This window comes from Amblyraja radiata, chromosome 26, assembly GCF_010909765.2.
Source record: "Amblyraja radiata isolate CabotCenter1 chromosome 26, sAmbRad1.1.pri, whole genome shotgun sequence".
NCBI classification, from domain to species: Eukaryota; Metazoa; Chordata; class Chondrichthyes; order Rajiformes; family Rajidae; genus Amblyraja; species Amblyraja radiata.
Genome location: NC_045981.1, coordinates 3913586 through 3938362, shown reverse-complemented (window position 1 = coordinate 3938362; position 24777 = coordinate 3913586). Strand labels below are relative to the sequence as shown.

The 24777-nt window shown below is 43.5% G+C and overlaps 1 long non-coding RNA gene across 1 annotated transcript; it reads left to right on the top strand.

Moving 5' to 3' along the window:
• The first annotated feature begins 6124 nt into the window (after nucleotides 1–6124).
• LOC116987760 lies at nucleotides 6125–24464 on the top strand. Its single transcript, XR_004415774.1, has 2 exons — nucleotides 6125–6711; nucleotides 24000–24464. It is a non-coding gene; the product is annotated as an uncharacterized LOC116987760 (long non-coding RNA).
• Nucleotides 24465–24777: the final 313 nt, after the last annotated feature.

Sequence of the window (24777 nt, the reverse complement as noted above, 5' to 3'; positions counted from 1 at the left end):
ACCAAATGTTACTCGAGGAAAATGTTTCAAAAACATTTCCGCGACCTAGCTGAGGCCGCAAGTATTCGGGAACTTACCTTGAGCATGAAGGAGAGTTCCAGCGACCTCCTAGGACCTTGTGTCGACCATGCTGTGAGTTTGAGTCGAGGGCAAACCCGTCTAAACTCGCAGATTAGGTCGCCCAAGTGGGGCAGGCCCTTATGTCTGCCATGAAAATATCCATTGACTTGGCCACACTGTGCCGTCAATAAAATTTTATATTTTCAGTTCAATCTGGTATATTTGATGTATAATTTATGTATTGTGTGTTGTCTGCGTCTATGTGCCTGCAATGCTGCTGCAATTTACATCGAACCTGTACATCATCGCAGTTGTGCATATGACAAACTCGACTTGACTTAACTGGACTACCATCACACATTTCAGAATCAAACTCATACTCTAAAAAGGATTGCTGTGATGCTGACTTGGCACAAAAAAAAAAAAACAAGTTTGCAATTTTCATCCATTAGTGTTGTGAAATATTTACATTCATGATGACACAATTGGCTGGCTGTTTTGGATTGTCTTGCTTTAAAAGGGTGCTTTATGAATATTGGAGGAACAGCAAAAATAGCACCAGGGTTTCAGAATGGAGTATCCAGCATTAACCTAATCATCAAGAAAACTGCAGCGCAGAAACAGGCCCTTCAATGCACAGGCACTTTGCCATCAACAAACAGCCAGCAGTACACTAATGTTAATTGAACACATTTTAGTCTCTCTTATTGCCATCATTCCCCCCACCCCCCACCCTCCCCTCCTCTCGTAGATTATATTACTCACAATAGAGACTCTTTACAGTTTACAGACAATTCACCAACAGCATATCTTTAGGGATGTGGGAGGAAATCACTTTGAGAAAACCAAGGTAGTCACGTGTAGAATAGGCAAACTCCACATAGACAGCATCAGAGGTCAGCATTATGTGGGGAGCAGCTGTGCCACAATATTGTGCTGGGTAGCCAAAGACTACTGTATCATTAACATCCATTATCAAATTATTGACTGTTTTCACAGCATATGTTTGATTTGTTTTTGAATTGTTTCCCAAAATGTCATCAGTAGCATATGTTTTTAACGCCGCAAACACATAAATGCTGAATACTTTCCACGTGTTTTCAAAAGAGAGCTAGATAGGGCTCTTAAAGATAGCGGAGTCAGGGGATATGGGGAGAAGGCAGGAACGGGGTACTGATTGTGGAAGATCAGCCATGATCGCATTGAATGGCGGTGCTGGCTTGAAGGGCTGTGTGGCCTACTCCTGCACCTATTGTCTATTGTCACTGATTCCTGGCATGTCCCATTGAATTACTCCAGCATTTTGTGTCTATCTTTGCATCTGTAGTTCCAGCATCTGCAGCTCCTTCCTACATACTCAGCATCCTTTATGTTGTTTAATATCAGAGTTTGAGCATTAAGGATGTCATTACACATGCAACTTCAGCTCAATAATTTGACCCAGTGTTTTTGTCTTTGGGAAACCACCATTTAGTTCAATGATAATTTATACTCTGCCTTCCATCCAAATCACTTACTGATAATCTAATGAGATACAGAAGATGGATGATTGCCTTTCATCTAAATCACATATATTAGTGCCATTACTGACCAATACTGGGAGATATCCAGCCTTGCTACAGCACAAGGTATAGAAATCTAGTGAGTAACTAAATTACATTGATATCTTATTTAGAGTCACACAGTACAGCATGGAAACAGGCCCTTTGGCCCAACTCATCCCTGCCAACAAGATGCTCCATCTAGGAAGTCCTATTTCACTGGATTTAGCCCGTACCCCTCTAAACCCTTCCCATTCATGTACCTGTCCAAATGTCTTTTAACTGTTGTTATTGTACCTGCCTCAACTACTTCCTCTATTTAAAGTAATAGTGTCGCCATTTATTTATTCCAGGTGCTTGGTGGCATCTACGTGCTTGGAAGATTGAGTAGATACGGGAGTCGATGAATATTCTCCTGAACTTCTACAGGTGTATAGTTTGGAGCATATTGTAACAGGTTGTACCACGGCCTGGTATGGCAACATGAATGCCCAAGAATGAAGGAGAATTCAGAGCATCGTAGACGGTCACTGCCCGGTCCATCACAGGTACTGACCTCCTCACCGTCAAAGGGATCTATAGGAGGCATTGACTCAAAAAGGCAGCCAGCATCATCAAGGATCCACACCACCCTGGTCACACTCACATTTCACTCCTATCACCAGCAAGAAGGTATAGGTGTCTGAAAACTGTGACCATCAGGTTTGAGAATAGTTTCTTCCTAACAATCATTAGGCTCTTGAACATTACACAACAATAACCTCAAATATTAACTAGGGACAACGTTGGGTTCAATTGAGGACTTTGGTTTTTTTTTAATTACTATTGGAGTTATTAATTTATTGATTTTTTGTTAAGGAACATAGAAAATAAGTACAGGAGTAGGCCATTCGGCTCTTCGAGCCAGCACCTCCATTCAATATGATCATGGCTGATCATCCAGAATCAATACACTGTTCCTGCTTTTTCCCCATATCCCTTGATTCCATTAGCCATGAGAGTTATGCCTAACTCTCTTCAATACACCTAGTGAAGTGGCCTCCACTGCCTTCTGTGGCAGAGAATTCCACAAATTCACAACTCTCTGGCTGAAAAAGTTTTTCCTCATCTCAGTCAATGGCCTACCCCTTATTCTTAAACTGTGACCCCTGGTTCTAGACTCCCCCAACATCGGGAACATTTTTCCTGCATCTAGCCTGACCAGTCCTTTAAGAATTTTATATGTTTCTATAAGATCCCCTCAAATCCTTCTAAATTCCAGTGAATATAAGCCCAGTCAATCCATTCTTTCATCATATGTCAGTTCCCCCATCCTGAGAATTAACCTTGTGAACCTACACGGCACTCCCCCAATAGCAGGAATGTTTTTCCTCAAATTAAGAGACCAAAACTGCACACAATACTCCAGGTGCAGTCTCAGCAGGGCCTTGTACAACTGCAGTAGGACAAACTTGCTCCTATACTGAAATCCTCTCGCTACAAAGGCCAACATGCCATTTGCTTTCTTCACTGCCTGCATGTACCTGCATGCTTACTTTCAGTGACTGGTGTACAAGGACACCCAGGTCTCGTTGCACCTCCCATTTTCCTAATTTGACACGATTCAGATAATAATCAGCCTTCTTGGTCTTGCCACCATAGTGGATAACCTCACGTATATCAACATTATCCTGTGGACATATATGCTATATATAATCTATGTGTAATGTGTTTACAGGCCTGCTCTGCTACTTCAATTAAGGATTTTATTGTTCTGTTGTCGGTACATAAAATAATTAGCTTTAGTGATTAGTACGGGTGTCAGGGGTTATGTGGAGAAGGCAGGAGAATGGGGTTGGGAATAAGCATGACTGAATGGTGGTGTAAACGTGATGGGCCGAATGGCCAAATTCTGCTCCTATAATTCATGAACTTTTCACTGTACCTCAGTACAAGTGACAACAATAGTCTTCTTCTTCGAGTCCGTTGCAATCTCAGATGTCGTTCTGCCAGTATCTGGCGCAGGTCACAGCTGGTCGGGTCGGTTCAGCCAGGTCCTGGGGGCTGCACTGGGGGGGCGTCGTCACACTCCAGTAGGTGGGACATTGTCTGTACTGCTCCACAGCTGCATGTGTCTTCTGCCTGGTAGTTCCATGCTTTCATAAGTGCTTTGCACCTCCCCTGCTCCACTCGTAATCTGTTGAGGGTCTTCCAGGTTGGCCATGGGAGGTCGTGCCCGCTGGCGAGGCATTCAGTCGGAGTGATTCCTCTCTCCATCCAGTCGTGGGCTCGTGTGTTGAGCTGGTTCCATTCATCTTTCCAGATGTTGGTCCTTGCTGTTTCTTTGGTTGTCTGGAGAGGTGGGACTGTCTGCAAGAAACTGGCTCTGGATTTCAGTCGGGGTGGAGGTGCTGTGTGTCCGTGCAGGGGGTGCCTGGTATCGATCTCCTGTGCTCTCAGCTCGTCTTGGGCGATGATGGATCAACAACAATAATAAACTAAACTAACATTTATTTTTTAATTTCAGATTTGTTTTAAATTTCCTGGCTATCATGGCAGTATTCAAACTCATGTCTGTGGTTCAGCAGCCAGAATAGTGGCCGCTCATCCAGTCTAACTCTAAGCTATCAAGGAAAGGTGTTTATATTAAGATAACACTTCCTCTTGAAAGAACATTCAGGAGTTCTTCTATAAACACTCTTGTTTATAAATGGGATAGCCTGAAGCCTAAACTCTTTTCTCCAGATTTCATATAGGTAGCAATGGGACAGATTGCAAGCCAGCAAATAGAACATTTGCAATAGCTGGAAACAAAGCTCGAGTCTATAATTGTGTCTTTTAATTGCAATTTGTAGAACACATCGTGAAGCATTAATAAATTAGCTGCTTCTCATTTATGTTAAATGGCCGCGAAAGTGGCGAGATCTTGCTGGCAGAACATTGTGCCTGACCTGAGAGTAAAACAAATGTTCATGAAAAATTGATGGCAGGGCACATTTGTACAAGTCCTCTTCCTCGTAAAATATGTACACAGACTAAAATGGAATAACATTAAGGGTGACTTTGTTTCTGCTGAGTTGCAATGATACTATACAAAAACATTCCCTTTCATACCACATCAAGCCAATACTGGTTTTACAGTCCATGCATAAAAAGGATGTGATGCGAGTTAGATATTGTGACTTGAAATTGGTAGAGTCTTTTAGAAACCTTTAACTCTTAAAGATAGGTGGTATGTTGTGCAAAAGAGATTCCCACTATCCCTTTTGTGACAGATGTGTACGATGTATTCTTCATCTCGAAGTTGCACAATTTCTGCACATTTAACTCTCCCACCTCCCCTTCCTCCATTTCCATTTCAATGAAATGTATTTCAAAACACGCTTGATATCTCCTCATCAGGATTTGCTGCTTTACCCTCCGCTATGTGCTGTACCGTGTGGTCTTTCTTTGATGTTGCAATCCTAAAAATACACATTTGAATAAAACAGTTCACCAATCTCTATGGAACTGCAGATGCTGGCTCATACCAAAGATAGACACAAAGTGCTGGAATAACTCAGCAGGTCAGGCAGCATCTCTGGAGAAAAAGGATAATAATAATAATAATAATAATGGATGGGATTTATATAGCGCCTTTCTAATACTCAAGGCGCTTTACATCGCATTATTCATTCACTCCTCAGTCACACTCGGTGGTGGTAAGCTACTTCTGTAGCCACAGCTGCCCTGGGGCAGACTGACGGAAGCGTGGCTGCCATTCTGCGCCTACGGCCCCTCCGACCACCACCAATCACTCATACACATTCACACACATTCACACACAGGCAAAGGTGGGTGAAGTGTCTTGCCCACCAAAGGATGGGCGACATTTCAGGTTTGGACCGTTCTACAGACTGAGAGCAGACTCAATTGTACCTGTGTCAATATAATGTGGATTAGTCATCTGATTGAATTGTTCTTAACCTATTGCCAGCTCTTAACCTATTTCAGGCTTCTGGGGATATGGGCCAAACGCAGGCAAGTGGGACCAGCGCAGATGGGACATGTTGGGCGGTGTGGGCAAGTTGGTCGAAGGACCTGTTTCCACACTCTCTGACTCTGTGACACATTTAGCAATTCCTCTACCAAAATAAACACAGCCCTTTACATAGAAATTTTAATTATGATTTATCTTTGGGTTGACAATAATTTGGAGTGCAGAATCTTCAACACAAAAATCTATTGCTACCTTTATGTAACTCCACTCCTGAAACTACCGCCCAACAACCTTCAGAAACATACTTGTTATCACAACGCACCGTCCACCAAACTGCGGCTCTCCCGTTAATCATTATCCCACATGCTAAATGTTTTTTTTTAAAGTTAAATAAACACTCATTTAAGGAAATTGTTATCTGCAGCTAAGAGGGATGCACGTTAAAATGATATTGCACGTGTTAATGCAGGTAGGTAGTTAAATAAGATTTAGTACACATGCAGTTAACAGGGTTGGATGTTTTAACGTGGTCTTTCCCACTAGAACAGGAACCACGTCACGGGAAGCGGGTGTCCCTGGAGGGGAGAGGTGGGCAAGTTTGCATTTTGTCCCAGATAGACTGTTGTTGGGACAGGACCGCTACAGGTGGAGATGTTGAGAGGCGTTGGGAGGTGTCCCGTCTTATTCTGGGTGGCGGTTGCTTTGGACATGGCTGGGTTGTCCCTTCTGTTGATTGGCATCTTTGGCAAGGTGCAGGTGAAGAGCAGGGGGGTGGGAGACTGCTTCATCTACAGCGGGGCCATCATCGTCTTCCTCAGCCTCATCTGGTGGCTGTCCTGGTGCACGGGCAACATCGAGGTCTCTCTGGAGGAGCTGGAGAAAGGCGCCATGCACAAGGGCAACGGCTTGGCCAAGCTCACCAGGAAGTTCTCCGAAAGGTTGGCCGCCAAGAGGCAACTTTCCCCAGCGGAGGGCGAGAAGGGTCTGGACGAGATGTCTACGGCCAACGCCTGGGACGTGGCCAGACTGTATGGCGAGGTGTCGGCGCAGCAGCAGCAGAGGCAAGAGGCGAGATACGTGGAGCTCAACAGTGTGAGGCCGCCCCGCTTATCGCACATGAAGCTGCAGAGGGGAGAGAGGCTGGTGTAAACGGTGAGAAACACTACATTGGCTGCTCCAGCCGACGATTCAAAGGGCGAGTTAAGCAGACAATGCTGACTGAGCACTGAGCAGAATTGGGGGGACCGCGCTGAACCAGTGTCAGACTTTCAATGGATTGGTGGGGCCAAGCGGTGCAGTTTTCATTTAATGGGAAATCCCTTAAAAGGAACCTTTGAATTTCATTAAGTTGAAACACTTGACACCTGAAAAGGCGTCTGCACCGTGGACGTGTATCTAACACTGCCTGCCTGTTCCCAGCCCACTTCTGAAAAAGGGTCTCGACCCGAAACTTCACCAGCATCTCCTTTTCTTCGGAGATGCTGCCTGACCCGCTGCGTTACTCCAGCTTTTTGTGTCTATCTTCGGTTGAAACTGGCAAGTACAGATTCTTCCTACACCAAATTCTAACGGAGCAGGTGTAATGAATGTGATGAGATGCTGTTTATCAGGGTTGTTCAGCTCTCTTGGGTGTCAACGAAGACTCGGCTCCTCAGTTAAAGGGATCAGACAGGGAGCTGGTAACAATCTGTTTGGCTTCAATGTCATTTTCTCGACTCCAATCTAGCCCATTCCACAGATTACTTAGCGACACAGTATTTCGAGTACTGTGAATACTGCAGAAGGATGTGCTGGCTCTGGAGAGGACCTGGAGGAAGTTTACATGAATGATTCCAGGAATGAGTGGGTTAACATATGATGAGCGCTTGATAGCACTCACTGACAATAAAAAATAGGTGCAGGAGTAGGCTATTCGGCCCTTCGAGTCAGCACCGCCATTCAATATGATCATGGTTGATCATCCACAATCAGTACCCCGTTCCTGCCCTCGCAATATCCCCTGACTCCGCCATCTTTAAGAGCTCTATCTAATTCTCTCCTGAAACCTCCAGAGAATTGGCCTCCACTTCTGAGGCAGATAATTCTGCATATTCACGACCCTCTGTGTGAAAAAGTTTTTTCTTCAACTCCGTTCTAAATGGCTTACCCCTTATTCTTAAACTGTGGCCCCTGGTTCTGGACTCTTCCAACATTGGGACATGTTTCCTGCCTCTAGTGTGTCCAAACCCTTAATAATCTTATGTGTTTCAATAAGTTTACCTCTCATCCTTCTAAATTCCAGAGTATACAAGCCCAGCCGCTCCATTTTATCAACATATGACAGTCCCATCATCCCTAGAATTAACCTGAGGAACCTATGCTGCACTCCCTCAATAGCAAGAATGTCCTTCCTCAAATTTGGAGACCAAAACAGCACACAATCTTCCAGGTGTGGTCTCACTAGGGCCCTGTACAACTGCAGAAGGACCTCTTTTCTCCTATACTCAACTGCTCGTTATGAAGGTCAACATGCCTTATGCTTTCTTAACTGCTGCACCTACATGCTTACTTTCAGTGAATGGTGAACAAAGACCCCCCAGTACCCTACCCACAATACCATGTGCTTTAATTTTGCCCACTAATCTCGTATGTGCGACCTTATCATATGCTTTCTGAAAGTCCAGGTACACTACATCCACTGGCTCTCCCTTGTCCATGACTGGAGTTCAGAAGGTTGAGGAGGAACATTGAAACCGATATAATAATGAAAGGCATAGATAGTGGATGTGGAAAGGATGTTTCCATTGATGGGAGAGTCTTGGACCAGAGGTCATAGCTTCAGAATTAAAGGGCACTCTTTTAGAAAGGAGGTGAAGAGGAACTTCTTTAGTCAGAGGGTAGTTAATCTGTGGAACGCATTGCCACAGAGGGCAGTGGAGGCCAAGTCAATGGATATTTTTAAGGTAGAGACAGCCAATTTTTTGGTTAGATCGGGTGTCAAGGGTTATGGGGATAAGGCAGGAAAACAGGATTAGGAGGCAGAGATCAGCCATGATAGAATGGCCGAGTAGACTACGGGCTGAATGGCCTAACTCTACTATAGCTTGTGCACTTGTGAATAAGAAACTGCAGATACTGGAATCTTGAGCAAAACACAAAGTGCTGGAGGAACTCAGCACATTAGACGGCATCTGTGGAGTGAATGGGCTGGTGTAGTTTCAGACCTGAACCCTTCTTCAGACTCGATGTCTGATAGAAAAGGATCCTGACCCAAAATATCACCTATCCATTCCCTCCACAGATGCTGCCTAACCTGTTGAGTTCCTCCTGCACTTGGTGCTTTGCTAGAAATTACTTAAGTAGTTGTCTTATCACTTAAGTAAGATAGAACATAGAAAAGTACAACACAGGAACATGCTCTTTGGCCCACAATAACCATGCCACCTATAGTCAATTTAAAATGTACATCTGCCTGTTATATGTCCCTTGTCTATATATGGTCTATGGCCTTCGATCTCTGCCTCATCATATGTGTCTTGCTGAATACCTCAAACCTTGGTATCACATCTGCTACACTGCCTATGCTGGCAGGTTTTTCAATCACCTACCACTTTCTGTATGGGGGGAAAAAAACCTTCCTCACATCTCCTTTAAATTTCTCCCTCTCACATCTTGAAGCTATTCCCTCTAGTATTTGACAATTTCACCCTGGGGGGAAAAGACTCTGACTATCTATCCTTTCTTATAATAATAATACTGGATGGGATTTATATAGCGCCTTTCTAATACTCAAGGCGCTTTACATCGCATTATTCATTCACTCCTCAGTCACACTCGGTGGTGGTAAGCTACTTCTGTAGCCACGGCTGCCCTGGGGCAGACTGACGATCTGCGCCTATGGCCCCTCCGACCATCACCAATCACTCACACACATTTAAACCCTTTGTAATTTTTATAATTACTATCAGGCTGTCCCTCAGCCTTTAAGACTGCAGAGAAAACAATCCAAGTTAGTCGTGTGTAGGAAGGAACTGCAGATTCCGGTTTAAACCATAGATGGAAACAAAAAGCTGGAGTAACTCAGCGGGTCAGATGACATCCCTGGAGAAAAGGAATAGACGACGCTTCGGGTCAAGACCCTTCCCCAGTCTGGGCGTCGCCTGTTCCTTTTCATGTTGTATGACCTGCTGAGTAATGGGTCTGTCCCACTTGGGTGTCATTTGCGTGTCACGCCGCACGACTCGTACGCACGTGATGCGCACATGATGCGCGTATGGCGTGTGGTGATGTAGGCAGTGAAGCACGGTCGCGTGCGGCGCTCCAGGATTTTGGTATGTACAAAATCTCCACACGCCATCTGCATGATGCGCAAATGATGCCCGAGTGGGACAGGCCCTTAACTCCAGCTTTTTGTGTCTTTCCAAGTTAGTTCTAACTCTCCTATAGACAACACTCTCTAATCCAGGCAGCATACTTGTGAACCTCTTCTGCACCTTTTCCAAAGTTTCCAGCTCCATCCTGGAACAGGATGACCAGATCTGCCCACACTGCTCCACATGTGTTCTAACCAACGTCTTATACAGCTTGAATACAACGTCCTGTCTTTCATACTTAATGCCCCAACTGATGAAGACAAGAATGCTGTACGCTGTAAACGTTATGCTGTACAGCTTCTTTAAACTCTATCTACTTGAGTTTAGAAGAATGAGAGGCGATCTCATTGAAACGTATAAGATCGTGAGGGGCCTTGATCGGGTGGATGCACCAAGGATGTTCCCAATGATCGGGGGGGCTAGAACTAGGGGACATAGTTGCAGAGTGAGGGGGGGCTCTTTTAAAACTGAGATGAGGAAGAACTTCTTCACCCAGAGGGTGGTTAGTTTGTGGAATTCACTGCCCCAGGGAGCAGTGGAAGCAGAAACGTTAAATATATTTAAGTCAAAAATAGATGGTTTTTTAGCTGCCAAGGGGATAAGGGGCTACGGGGAGAGGGCAGGGATATGGACCTAGGTATGGTTAGTATAGTAAGACCTGAGTGATCTCCTGGACAAGTGTCGATCGCCTGGATTGGGGTCGGAGAGGAATTTCCCGGATTTTTTTCCCGAATTGGACCTGGGTTTTTATCCGTTTTTTTGCCTCCCCCAGGAGATCACGCGGTTCTTGGGGTGGAGAGGGGTGATAGTGGTATAAAGGGGAGGGTAGTGTCTTGTGTTCTGTGTCTTGTGTCTACTGTTTGTGGGTAAGTGTGTCTGTTTAGTGTTCAGCCATGAGCGAATGGCGGTGCGGGCTCGACGGACCTGGTGGTCTACTCTCGCACCTACTTTCTATGTTTCTATGATTCTATACTTTCAGGGAGCTATGGACTTGCACCCCAAGATCTCTCTGTGTATCAGTGTTGCTTAAATCCTGACATTCACTGTATATTAGAAACATAGAAAATAGGTGCAGGAGTAGGCCATTCGGCCCTTCGAGCCGTTCAATATGATCATGGCTGATCATCCAAAATCAGTACCCCGTTCCTGCTTTCTCCCCATATCCCCATGCATTTGACCTCCCAAAGTACAATGCCACATACTAGTCCAGTTTAAACTCCATCTGCCATTTCTCTACCCATAATTACAGGTCTGTATCCTGCTGAATCCTACGACAATCTCCCTCACTGTTCACAACTCTGTTGATGTGCTGAAATGATTGGAAGTAGTTTAAATCTCAGATAAATCGTGCAAGTAATAATTGAGCATTTATTATTGTGAATGATTGTTGGGTCTGATACTGAGCTCCTGTTGTACAGACATTCTATGATAAATCAAGAGCACACGGTGAAGTAAGTGATTTTAAAAAATTGGCATATGAGCGTAATGCAAGGTAGTGAAATTGGTGGGAAGAATAGAAGAGCAGAAGATTGTTGAAATGGATAGTGTTTTTATTAATTTTCAATATCTGAACATTACTGATAAGGCCATATTATTTGCCTTCAGAAGGGGTGGTGAGCTGTCTGCTTCCTCCTCCTGATGAAGGTGCTCCCTTAGAGATGTTTGAGAGAAACATTCCAAAATTTAGACCCAGCCGTGATGAAGGACGGGCAGTTTACTTCCAAGTCGGGAAAGGGAGCATTTTTGTGGGAAACCTGCAGGTAGTGGGGTCATAGAAACATAGAAATTAGGTGCAGGAGTAGGCCATTCGGCCCTTCGAGCCTGCACCGCCATTCAATATGATCATGGCTGATCATCCAACTCAGTATCCCGTACCTGCCTTCTCTCCATACCCTCTGATCCCCTTAGTAACTGCTGCCCCTGTGCTTTGTAGTAGAGGTTATGGGTTTGTTAGGTGCCTACTGTGGAGCTAGGTCATTTTAATTTAGAAAAGCAAATGGATTGTTGTCCTTCATTACAAAGGGGGCAAGTTAAAAATGTAAATGAAGTTTTGCTACAATTGATGGTGAAACCGCACCTTGAGCACTGGGTAGGTTTTTCCCACCTTATTTAAGGAAGGATAAATTTCCATTGGAGGCAGTTGTGTACAAGAAGTTCACACAGTTGACTCAGTTCTGTTTAGTTTGCTGTCACATGTGCCAAGGTACAGTGAAAAGTTTTTGTTGCGTGCTAAGCAGTCAGCAGAAAGACCATACATGATTACAATCAATCCATTTACAGTGTGTAGATAAATGATAAGGGAATAACATTTAGAATAGTAGAATAGAATAGAATAGAATAGTTTCTTTATTGTCATTGTAACATGAACCATGTACAACGAAATTGTAAAATGTCAGCCAGTCAGTGCACCATTCAAACATTTCTAAAAGCTAACGATACATACAAGGTAAAATATTTAAAAAAAGATAAACAACTAAAATAAATATCATGAAAATAGCACGCATAAACACCCAGCCCTACATCCTTCTGTCGATTTCACAGTCTCTTAGTATGTATCGCCCCTGCGTTCCTTGGCGGCTACATTTAGTGCCTTTATAGCAGTGGGGTAAAAACTGTTTTTAAGTCTGTTTGTCCTTGTCCTTGTAGATCTGTACCGTCTGCCTGACGGTAACAGTTCAAACAGGGAGTGTCCGGGGTGGGAAATGTCCTTTATAATACTCTGGGATTTTTTAATGCAGCGGGAACTGTGTAAGTCCTCCAAGGTAAGGAGAGGGCAGCCGACAATCCTCTGGGCGTTGTCAATGGCCCTCTGGAGCGCTTTCCTCTGAGCCGCTGTGCAGCTGGTGTACCATACGCATACACAGTATGTTAGGATGCTCTCAATGGAGCACCGATAAAAGGACAGCAGCAGTCTCTGAGTGATGTTATTCTTCCTGAGCACCCTCAGGAAGTGCAGTCTCTGCTGGACCTTTTTCAGCAGCGCAGAGGTGTTCACGCTCCACGTCAGGTCCTCCTCAATATGGATTCCCAGGAAGCGGAAATCTGCCACCCTCTCCACACAGTCCCCTCTGATAATTAATGGTACCATGTCCGTTTTATTCTTTCTGAAGTCTATTATTATTTCCTTTGTCTTTAAGGTGTTGAGGAGCAGGTTATTTTCTCCACACCACACTGTCAGCTGCTCCGCCTCATCCCAGTAGGCGTACTCGTCCCCCCCGGAGATGAGTCCCACCACCGTAGTGTCATCCGCAAATTTGACAATGGTGTTGCTGTGGTGGGCGGGGGTGCAGTCATGTGTGTAGATGGTGTAGAGCAGGGGGCTCAGCACGCAGCCCTGTGGAGAGCCGGTACTGAGGCTGAGGGCCGTGGATGTGTGATGGCCCACTCTGACTCTCTGGCTGCGACCCGACAGGAAGCTATTTATCCACATGCAGGTGGAGTGTGTAAGTCCCAAGTCCCCCAGTTTGTCCACCAGTTTGTGGGGAAGGATGGTATTAAAGGCAGAGCTGTAGTCCACAAAGAGCATCCGCACGTAGCTCCCCCGCTGCTCCAGGTGGGACAGTGCAGCATGGAGGGCTGTGGCTACAGCGTCCTCTGTAGATCTATTCGCTCTGTACGCAAACTGGTGGGGGTCAAAGCTTCGGGGCAGGAGTGATGTGATGTGAACCCGGACCAGTTTTTCAAAACACTTCATCACCACTGGTGTGAGTGCGACTGGCCGGTAGTCGTTGAGGCTGGAAATGTGGGTTTTTTTGGGCAAGGGGACTATGGTTGCGGACTTCAGACAGGGTGGAACAGTGGACTGGGCCAGAGACTGGTTGAAAATCCTCGTACAGACTCCAGCCAGCTGGTCAGCGCAGTCCTTCAGCACGCGTCCAGAGACGCCGTCGGGTCCAGTAGCCTTCCTTGGATTGATGGCCCGCAGCGTGCACCTCACCTCATGCTCCTCTATCTTGAGGGTTAGGCTGCTGTGGACCATGTGGTGTGATGTGGCTGTCTCGGGTGGCTCCACTTCAAAGCGAGCAAAGAAGAGGTTCAGCTCCTCTGCCAACGAGGCGTCACCTTCAGCAGCTCCAAGGTTGGTCTTGTAGTTGGTGAGATACTGGATCCCCTGCCACACCTGCCTGCTGTTGTTACTGTCCAGGTGGTCCTCTATCTTCCTCCTGTAGTCAGCAGAAAGACCATACATGATTACAATCAATCCATTTACAGTGTGTAGATAAATGATAAGGGAATAACATTTAGTGCAAGGTAAAGCCAGGAGGTCCGATCAAAGGTCATCAAAGAGATAGATAGTAGTTCAGCACTGCTCTCTGGTTGTGGTAGGATGATTCAGTGGCCCAATAAGCTGGGATGAAACTGTCCATGAACCTGGTGGTGTGTGTTTTCACACTTCTATACCTTTTGCCTGATGGGAGAGGGGAGAAGAGGGAATGGCCACGGTGCAACCCATCCTCGATTATGCTGCTGGCCTTGCCGAGGAAACGCGAGGTATAAATGGAGTCAATAGAAGGGACGTTGGTTTGTGTGATGGTTTGGGCTGTGTCCACAATTCGTTGCCATTTTTTTGCGGTTTTGGATGGAGCGGTTTCCAAACCAAGCTGCGATGCATCCTGATAGAATGCTTTCTATGATGCATCTGTAGAAGTTGGTGCGAGTTGTAGGGGACATGCAAACTTTCCTGCGTCTTCTCGGGAAGTAGAGGCGTTGATTCCTGGGATCAACTGGGTGTATAATCATTGGAATTTAGAACAATAAGAGGTGATTTTATTGAAATAATTAGGATGCTGTAGCAGGCCTTTTAGTTTTGTAGCAGGCCATTGTGCTACCTTAAATGTTGTGAACTTTCAGTCTATTAGCTGGTGCTTTTCAATGCTGCATGAAGCAGGAACAAACACCTATTTGTTACAAAGAATATCCATTGCACTTTTAATTACTGTATGGGCAAAGCTGCTATGTTAAAGCTTGAACGGTACAGAGTAATGCTATCTCTACTGTTTTCTTTTGCATAATACACTTGCATTGAATGTTTCGGAAAGCAGAGTCATCAATTAAATGGCAAAATAGCTCGACCTCTCAAGTTCTCAGAGCTTTATCTGTCATTCCCCGCTTAGAGTCTGGGATATTGCTAATTGCCTTGCAACGCCATAGACCCGGGTTTGATCCTGACTATGAGTGCTTGTCTTTACGGAGTTTGTACGTTCTCCCCGTGACCTGTGCAGGTTTTCTCTGAGATCTTCGGTCTCCTCCCACACTCCAAAGACCTACAGGTTTGAAGGTTAATTGGCTTGGTATAAGTGTAAATTGTCCCCAGTGTGTGCAGGACATATGCGGGGATTGCTGGTCAGTGCGGACTCGGTGGTCCGAATGGCCTGTTTCCGCAATGTATCTCTCGGCTAAAATAATAGTGTACAGGAAAGTTCAGTTAATGATTGTTAGATAATGATAATTAGTACCATGGTGACTATCCTGCTTGCATTTGTTCAATGGTTAGTTATTTTCAACACTTAAGATATGAGTTCAGATTAAATAAACTTTTTTTCCATGTTGGGCATCCTGTGCTAACATCAGTAAAGTAAATGCAGGTTGGGACTGAACACTGTGTTGCAATGTGACTGACTTAAACTCAGATGTGTACCTCTCTACCTGTGAAACTGTACTCATTTACACCCAAGTACATCAGGGTTAACCCTGACAAGCTGATTTCAGGTAGGATCATTAAAACTTTTATCTTATCAGTGAAGCATAATTGTTCAGCCCAGTTCCGTGAAAACCTCGGTGACCAATTTCAAAACCATCGTATTAATCTGTACTCTTGAATAATGATTTCCAGCAGTTGCCAGGAGCTGAAAGAGAATGTATTGCAATCAGTGCTGTCTGAACCGTTGATCAGAGTGCAGCTGACATGTTAAAAAGTAATGATTCTAACCAATTTTAAAATTATCACGCTAATTTTATCTATAAGCCAAAACCATTTTACTAAGCCATGCTTTCAACGTATAAATGAAAATAGTTTAATGCATAATAGGCTTGCTGTACGATGTTTAAAATGAAAGTGTGGAAAGTGTTGTATTTTCTTTCATAGAGATGCATTTTAGACTATTACTAATTAACAGTGTCTACCCGGCACAGACTCTTATCATAGTTGAAGTTCAATCTCCCCTACATCTGAACTCATTTCCGCAACCTGGAAAAAAGTAGAAATAATATATTACTTTCTATTCCAGAGTAAAAGAGCTCTTGCACAAGTCATTGTCCTTCAGGTTCGGTAATGAGATGCTTGGTTAGAGGTGCTTCGCTGATTTTTTTTATTTTTCCCACCTGCTCTTGCAGAGAGTTCCTGGTCTATCTGTTCTTCCTGAGAACACCTGGCCCCACTCGATCACGCCATGAGTTCAGATTTAAGTACAAGTACAGAGGTCTACACCATCATAGCCTTCCTTTATTTATTATTTAATAAACTGCTATCAAATCCTTTAACGAGACTGCTATCCCCTCCTGAGCTGTACCACTGAACGCTGGTGTTCATTATAGCTCTATCGATCTCCCATTCCAAACATGTTCAGGTATGTGCTTACTCTACTTTGCAAGAGACACTGTGCTCAGTCTTTGCACGGGGTTCTTTGTGCCTGGAACCTGACATAAACTCCTAACTTCCCCATCGCTGCAGCTCCCAGGGCTCAGTGTGAAGAGGCTGACTGTGAGGATGTGTAGTGATCGCGGTAAGTGGTGTGGTAATCGGTGTCAAGTCATTGGGCTCAGGGCTGCACCCTGGTTGTCACATGAATATGGTCCATTGCTGGTGCCTGACAACTCATTGGCCAAGTGTGGATGGACTGCCTAGAATCTAGTCTTCCTCTCCATCCACTGTAGGTGATGGAAGCTGCCCTCTTCCCTCTTTGTTCATCTGCACAACACTCCCCCCGGCCAGAGCGTTCTCTACAGTAGCAAGGTGAAGGGCCAGTGACCACCATTGACCTAGTGACCATGAGTGTAGACCAGACAGGGATTCTTACATTGCACGGAAATGCTGCCTGCACATGAATCTCTGATGTATCGTGGTAAGGTCAGCATTTTAACACCAATTCCAGGAGCGTTTTTGTTCCTGTCAACACACCCAGAGTCCTAAACAAGACAGCTGTGAATTTATAAAGACACTGCTGACCAGGCAATTTCATGTGGCCATTGTAGGCTGGCTGGATGCACAAGAAATTATAGTAAGCGCCTAGACCAGCTGTACAAATAGATGGAGAAATATTAGAAGCACTTACATTATCAACCAATGCCAAAGATACAAAACAAACAATTCTTGCAATTATATGGTATCTCATTCACTGAAAACCTTCTAAACTGGGAGATCTTCAAAGTGATTGCATTAAACCATTGACACAACACAAAGTGCTGGAGAGACTCGGCTGGTCAGGCAGTGTTTTTGAAGGGAAATGGACAACCCTCCATTCCCTGTGTGTCTATGGAGCACTTCCTACACAGATGGTGCCAGACCAGCTGAGTTCCTCCAGCATTTTATATTTTGCTCAATCATGTCATTATTTATTTATTTTTTGGGGCTGATTGATTGATTGAGTGTTTATGCTTTAACACAATTCTAGTTCTATTTAAAAAGAAGAAACATGTTTATAATTGCTTCACAATGATGCTGCAGCTTCATAGAGGCCCCCAGCATGACCATGGACCCACAGCACCTTGGCTACCCACTTAACTCACTCCTGCCATCGAGGAAAAAGGTACAAGGTCTGAAAATGATGACCTCCAGGTTCAGGGACAGCTTCTTCCCAACAACTATCATGCTCTTGAACACCACAAACATCTGCCAAACTATGAATTGTTTTGGTTGCATTACGCACTACAGAAAATGGGACTTTTGTTTAATTTATTGAACTTTTTATTTTAACTATGAAACTATGAACTTTTTGTTTTAACTATGACTTTCATATGAAGAAAGACTGGATAGACTCGGCTTGTACTTGCTAGAATTTAGAAGATTGAGGGGGGATCTTATAGAAACTTACAAAATTCTTAAGGGGTTGGACAGGCTAGATGCAGGAAGATTGTTCCCGATGTTGGGGAAGTCCAGAACAAGGGGTCACAGTTTAAGGATAATGGGGAAAATCTTTTAGGACCGAGATGAGAAAAACATTTTCACACAGAGTGGTGAATCTCTGGAATTCTCTGCCACAGAAGGTAGTTGAGGCCAGTTCATTGGCTATATTTAAGAGGGAGTTAGATGTGGCCCGTGTGGCTAAAGGGATCAGGGGGTATGGAGAGAAGGCAGGTACAGGATACTGAGTTGGATGATCAGCCATGATCATATTGAATGCAGGCTCGAAGGGCCACAAGGGCCACATCTAACTCCCTCTTAAATATAGCCAATGAACTGGCCTCGACTACCCTCTGTGGCAGAGAGTTCCAGAGATTCCCCACTCTCTGTGTGAAAAAAGTTCTTCTCATCTCGGTTTTAAAGGATTTCCCCCTTATCCTTAAGCTGTGACCCCTTGTCCTGGACTTCCCCAACATCGGGAGCAATCTTCCTGCATCTAGCCTGTCCAACCCCTTAAGAATTTTATAAGTTTCTATAAGATCCCCTCTCAATCTCCTAAATTCTAGAGAGTATAAACCAAGTCTATCCAGTCTTTCTTCATAAGACAATCCTGACATCCCAGGAATCAGTCTGGTAGTGCAGGTTTTGTAGGTTAATTGGCTTTGGTAAGTTGTAAACTTGTCCCTAGTGTGTAGGACAGTGCTTGTGTATGGGGTGGTCGCTGGTGAAAGCAGACTCGGTGGGTCGAAGGGCCTGTTTCGGCACTGTCTCTCTAAAGCCTAAAGGTTGAGCATGTGCAAGTTAGAAGTAGCAGTTATTGAAATATTTAATTTAAATACAGCCTCCATAAGCTTGGTTACTGTCTGTTTCACCTCTACCCCAGTGAGGACGTTGGTCTTTGCCTGAGGGACAATGCTGGAGCTATATTCTGTATCTTCCCCTTTATCTGTTATACTGAGTTTGAACTGATAGTATCTATGTATGATATACTTGATCTTTTTAGATAGCATGCAAAACAAAGTTTTTTATTGTACCTTAATACGTGTGACAATAACAAACCTAACTTTTTTTTAAAAATACATTTGTTTAGGTCTTGGCATCCACTGAGCATGAACATTGTGGATGGTAGCGCCTGCTCCTCTGCTGTAATCATCTGTACTCATTTTTAAACAATAACCTTCCCCAGATTGGCAAACTTGACCCTGCAAAATGCAACATTCCTTGGATTCAGTTAGGTTATTGTCACATACACCAGAGTGCAATGAAATTCTGTTCACATGAAGCTCGCAGAGTAAACTGTATACATACATTTGTCATCGATACATCAATAAATACAATGACAAATACTAAACAGCAGATTAGTGCAAAGATCAGAGTCCAATCTGAGATAAGGTTTAAAAGAGAATGAAATACAATAATGGAATAAACAAGAGTTTGTGGCAGCATCTCCGGGAGAGGGGCGAGTTGTTCAGGAGTAGGATAGCAGTGGGGAAGAAGCTGTTCTTGAGTCCGGATGCCTGGGTTTCCAAGCTCCTGCATCTTCTAGCTGAAGGTGGATGAGGGATTGGCCAAAGTGGGAGGCATCCTTGACCAGCCATTCTGATGTAACCTACCATGGAGATGGGCAGGAAGTGACAAGCCTGTGATGGATTTGGCTGAGTTCGTCATTCTCTGAAGTTTCAGGCAGTCGAGAGCAGAACACTTGCCATAACCTGCGTCGATGCATTCTGTCAGAATACTTTTTATAGTTCATCTGTAGAAGTTCACGAGAATCCTAAGGACATGCCAAATCTTCTTTGAGCCTACATACATATGCTGATGCATTATTCTTGATTAATGCATCAAAGTGAATGGACCATGTTAGCTAGCTGGTGTAATGGATGCCTAGGAACTTGAAGGTGTTGATCATTTCCGCAGCACCTTCGTTGATGAGGACAGGGTAGTATTTCCTTGTGTTTTCACCCTCTTAGGTCAACAACCAAATCTTTCATCTAACTGACCATAAGGGCTAGGTGTTTTTTCAGACATCCAGTCCCTGATCCCTATCCATACTCCACCAAATCATTGTTATTGAACAGGTTGACAATAGTGGTATCATCAGTGAACTGAACGATTGAAGTGGTGCTGTACGTGCCACACAGTGATGGGTGTGCAGGAAGTAGAGTAGGGGAATGAGCACACAACCTTGAGGAGCACCAATGTTGAGGCTAGAGTAGAGGTGATTTTATGACCAATTCTAACCCACTGAGATTTACTAGTCAAGGATCCAATGTCGGTTGCAGATGGCGGCTCCAACACCAAGGTCCAAAAGTTTAATTTTGAAGTTATTCAGTATTATGATGTATTAAGCCTGAGCTGTAGTTAATAAATAGCATCCTGACAGGTATTCTTATGGTTAACGTGGTAGAGAGTTAAATATAGTACAAGGGAGATGGTGTCCTCTATAGTCCTATCTTTCCTGGACACAGATTGTAAGGAGGTCTAGATTGCTCGGGAGACGGGCGAGATGTGCGCCATTATTCATCATTTGAAGCATTTCATTATGTCCGATTTTTAAAACCAATGGGCGGTGGATATTGAAATGTGAATAATGGCTGAATCTCGTGTTTTGAAGTGAAATCTCTTGAACAATCTTGCTACTGAAGAAAAGATCTGCATTTGTTTCACAACCTTGAGATATTCCAAAGGGGCTTTTAAAGTTTAATCAGTTATGGTCTGAGAAACAGATTAGACAATGTATCCAGAGCAAGGCTCTGTTAACAGCAATAAGATAACAACAAATAATCAGCTTTTACTAAAGTTCTGAGATATTTCTTGTTCCCCAAGTAGTAGCATGCAATCCCTCATCTTTACCTGAGAGGGCACAAAGGGTTTTGATTTCAATGTCTCACCTGAAAGCTAGCAGAGAATTTTCCCCAGTGCTCACTAAGTCTCTAAATTTCAAAAAGTATCTTGCCACATTCTGCCACTTGCCTCTTTGAAACTTGCATATCATGTTTGTGTGTTCTCCCTGTAACCGCATTGGTTTCCTCCCAAAGCTCTGGTTTTCTCCCTTCATCCCAAAGGTGTATGGGTTTGTAGTTTAATTGGCATCTGTGACCCTAGTTTGTAGGGAGTGGATGGGAAATGCGTCTACCATTTTTTATTTTCTGCTTAGTCATTGAAGTGTGCCCGGGATCCAGATTCTTCAGACCTAGCACTTAGTCACAGTCGACACTTAATATTCCACGCGATGAGTAAAACCTGATCCAGAGTAGATAAGCCTAGCTTTCTATTACACAAACGCGTGTACTATGTGGAACACGATGCTGAGAAGATTGCGCAATTTGTAAGAAAAAGTTCATGATTGTGTAAACAACCTGTAGCTTGACGTCAAAGGGCGGATACTCTAACCTATAACTCAATAGGAAATGCTATCTGGTGGATGTTGTGATGGAAGGGTGTGGTTAACCTATGGATATAACTTCTTATTTCTTAAAAGTTTTATACTACGGAACAAACTTCTCCATTAATTTGAATTGTATGATTTTAAATTAATAGGAGTTTATCTTCTTAAGTTTAGTAGTCCAATAATAAAGGGGCAATGAAAACTACACACCACAATTGATTTTGTTACTGGCCAACAGTTGATTGTCCTCGGTTTTAAATGCAATCAAAGGTCAAGTCCAACAATCTCTTCTGAGATGGAATCTAACAAAAATTTACAACTCTTCTCTTCATGACCAGTGACCATTATCATAGAATTAGAACTCCCAGGTCTAATTCCAAAACCATAATTGCTTTGGGTCAGTGATCTCACTCTCCTGATGGCAAGCCTTGGATGCAGTCTGTGTGTGTGTGTGGAGTTTGCACATTCTACCTGTGACCACTACTGGCTGCTCCAGTTTACACCCCCCCCCCCCTACGCTGGCAAGGAGTAGATGGGCTGAAGAGCCTGTTTCTGTGCATATTTCAATGATGTGCCGGTTGGTAGGTTAATTGGCCTCTGTAAATTGCCCTGAGTGGGTAGGCAAGTGACAGAATCTGGCATGGGAATTTAGGGAAGAGATTAATGTAGGATTCAGGTAAATGGGCAGTTGATAGCTGGCAAGGAGTAGATGGGCTGAAGAGCCTGTATCTGTGCATATTTCAATGAATCTGAGAAATCAAAGAATTTGCAGTAAACCAGCATGTTTTTGTGCAGAGGCCCAGTTTGACAAAGCAGAATACTTCTGAGCTTCCTAAGAGGTTACCACCACTGACGTTCCCAGAACAATCAGAACTTGGTCTTTCAGTTTAGCAGTGGACACCAAGAACCAGTGTTTCCCCAATGGTTGGAGTGGGAAATGTGTTTTAAGAACCAGTAACTGGTTTCACCTCAATTAATTTCAATGGAGAGAAGGTTTCAAAAGAGGTGCTTACCTTTCCGGCAACTTTCATTAAAAAAATATCAAGTTCATATTGAGATGCAATGAAATTTAACGTTATGTTTAGAGAAAGAACTTGTAATCGGAGGAAGACCTGACAAAGTGGAAAAGGAAATAATCGCTGGGTTGGGACTTCTGCTACAATACTGTGTAGAGAATTAGAGAGAGTTTCCTTCAGATTCTTCCGCTGTGAAGCTATTATTATAAAGAATCCAAAACCTTTCATGAGGGACTTTGGGACATTTTGACCTCCCATTTTACAGAGTGAGATTCTACTTAAGTGTTCACTCTCCCCACTCTTTCTCTGCTCTTTGTCCATTATAGACAGATGGCTGTCAAAACAGATCATTCAGAGTTGGTTGAGGTGACTGTTCTGTTTGCTTGTATTCTGGCAAATACATTCAAATGAAGAAAACTTGCCGTATCTGCTTTGGAACATTCAATGAGATTTTATGTAAATGAGCCGGGGTTGCATTAATTTTTTCTTAGAATTTTTTAAATTTAGAAATGAATCTGATAACAGTTCAACATAAACACAAGGGATCTCAAGGCCTTGTGAAAATGATTTTATTGAACGTGGTTGTATCTATGTGAATGCAGCCACTGCTGAATGACCTGGCCTCCTGCACTCGCTGGGCTGGTGTGAAGGGTTGGTTTGCTGGCCCTCTGAACACTGGAGTCAGATGGCAAGGTCCATATGGTGTGTAGACCACAGGTGATGTGTAGAGACCCTGGTCTAGACATCTTGACAGGTTGTGACTGAAAGCCCAGCTGGGAACAGCGTTTCAGCTCCTACCATGGGTGCAAAGCCATTCAACCATTTTTAACTCTCTTCATCAGAATACTTTTTTTTAAAATTTAAAATTGATACGCGCTATGGCCTTTAGTTATTTTATTTAAAGTAATTATAACCATTAATACGCAAAGCAGAGTGCAAAATTTAAAGTAAAGGATAAGAGGTTTAGAGTGGATCTGAGGAAGAATTTCCCCACCCAGAGAGTGGTTGGAATCCAGAACATTGCCTCATGGAGGCAGAAACTCTCAACATTTAAGCCGTATTTCGACAAGCACTTGAATTGTTAAGGGACGGAAGGCTATGGGCGAGTGTTGGTTAATGGGATTAGTCTCAATAAGTTTTTGATAGTGGGCATGGAGGGCCAAAGAGCCTGTTTCTGGGCTGCATCATTAAAACACTGAAGTGAAATTATAACATTTCCTATTCAGCAGACTGAGAATCCCTATTCCAATGAGCAGGACCAACAATACTGCATTAGGTAGGTCTTAGTCGGCATAGGTCTGCTAAGATAATGTCTTCATCAATGTGCTGGGGTATCCGAGACCAATGGAAATGACTGAGGGATACCTATTCCCTGGAGGATCACTGTCCGGAGCCAGGCAAAAAAAATATTCGTTCAATATTTTAAAATCTTTTCAAAGCTGTCTTGAGTTTTAAGACTAAATAAGTAGATTCTACAATTCACACAATCCTATAATTGTTTGAAAAGGTAGCTGGTATCACGAAAGTCGATCGGCTTATTTGCTTGTTATTTGTTATCAATGTCATGTTAAACTACTTCTCCTGATGATTAACTAATTGCTGGTCTTTTCTCCCCTCCACTGCAGGTGATCGTGTGAGACTTAATGTATGTAAAATATGAAGGAGACGGTGTTCCCTGAAGAATGAATGCTCTGTTGTTGGCAGATTAAATTTGCACTATTTTCCAAGCAGAAGGTTCTGATTCCTTAAAAGCACGTGGCAACTGATCCATTTCATCTTGTGATTTGTCATGACCAGCTTCATCCGTGACAGAATCGTTTTAACATTTTAAAATGATCAAACTAGCTGGCTTCACTCTTACTAAAAATTGACATCATAAATGGCAACAACACAATATGTGGTTATGGTCATGTTTGAGTGTATTTGCATTTGCACTAATGTGTAATGTATTAAATTCAATATTGCACTGTGCTTGTATGTATTCAGGGGACTGCTCTCAGTCTCACACATTGAGCATCAGCATGGCACTTTCATATTTAAATTGTATATAATATTAACTCATGTGGAATAAAAAAAAATTATTTACAAATTAAAAATCGATGCACTTGCCAGGATTTTTTAATCCACATAACCATTTATTCTGATTTACCCGACCACAACTTAATGGAGAAAGGATCAAGTATTTACATTTCTGGTTCTTCAGATAGATTGTGTAAACCCTCTGGGAAAAGATGTTTCTGTTGTTGTGGCAAAGGACTAGAAATTCAAAAGGTGTATGTATGTGCTTGGTAAATTGTCATCTGCAGCTCCTATTGTGTAGAAAGTCAATTTTACCTTTTTTTCCAGACTGGATTGACCAGTTACCTCTAACTATGTATGAGGGTGTGGAGCGATCAAAGGCTT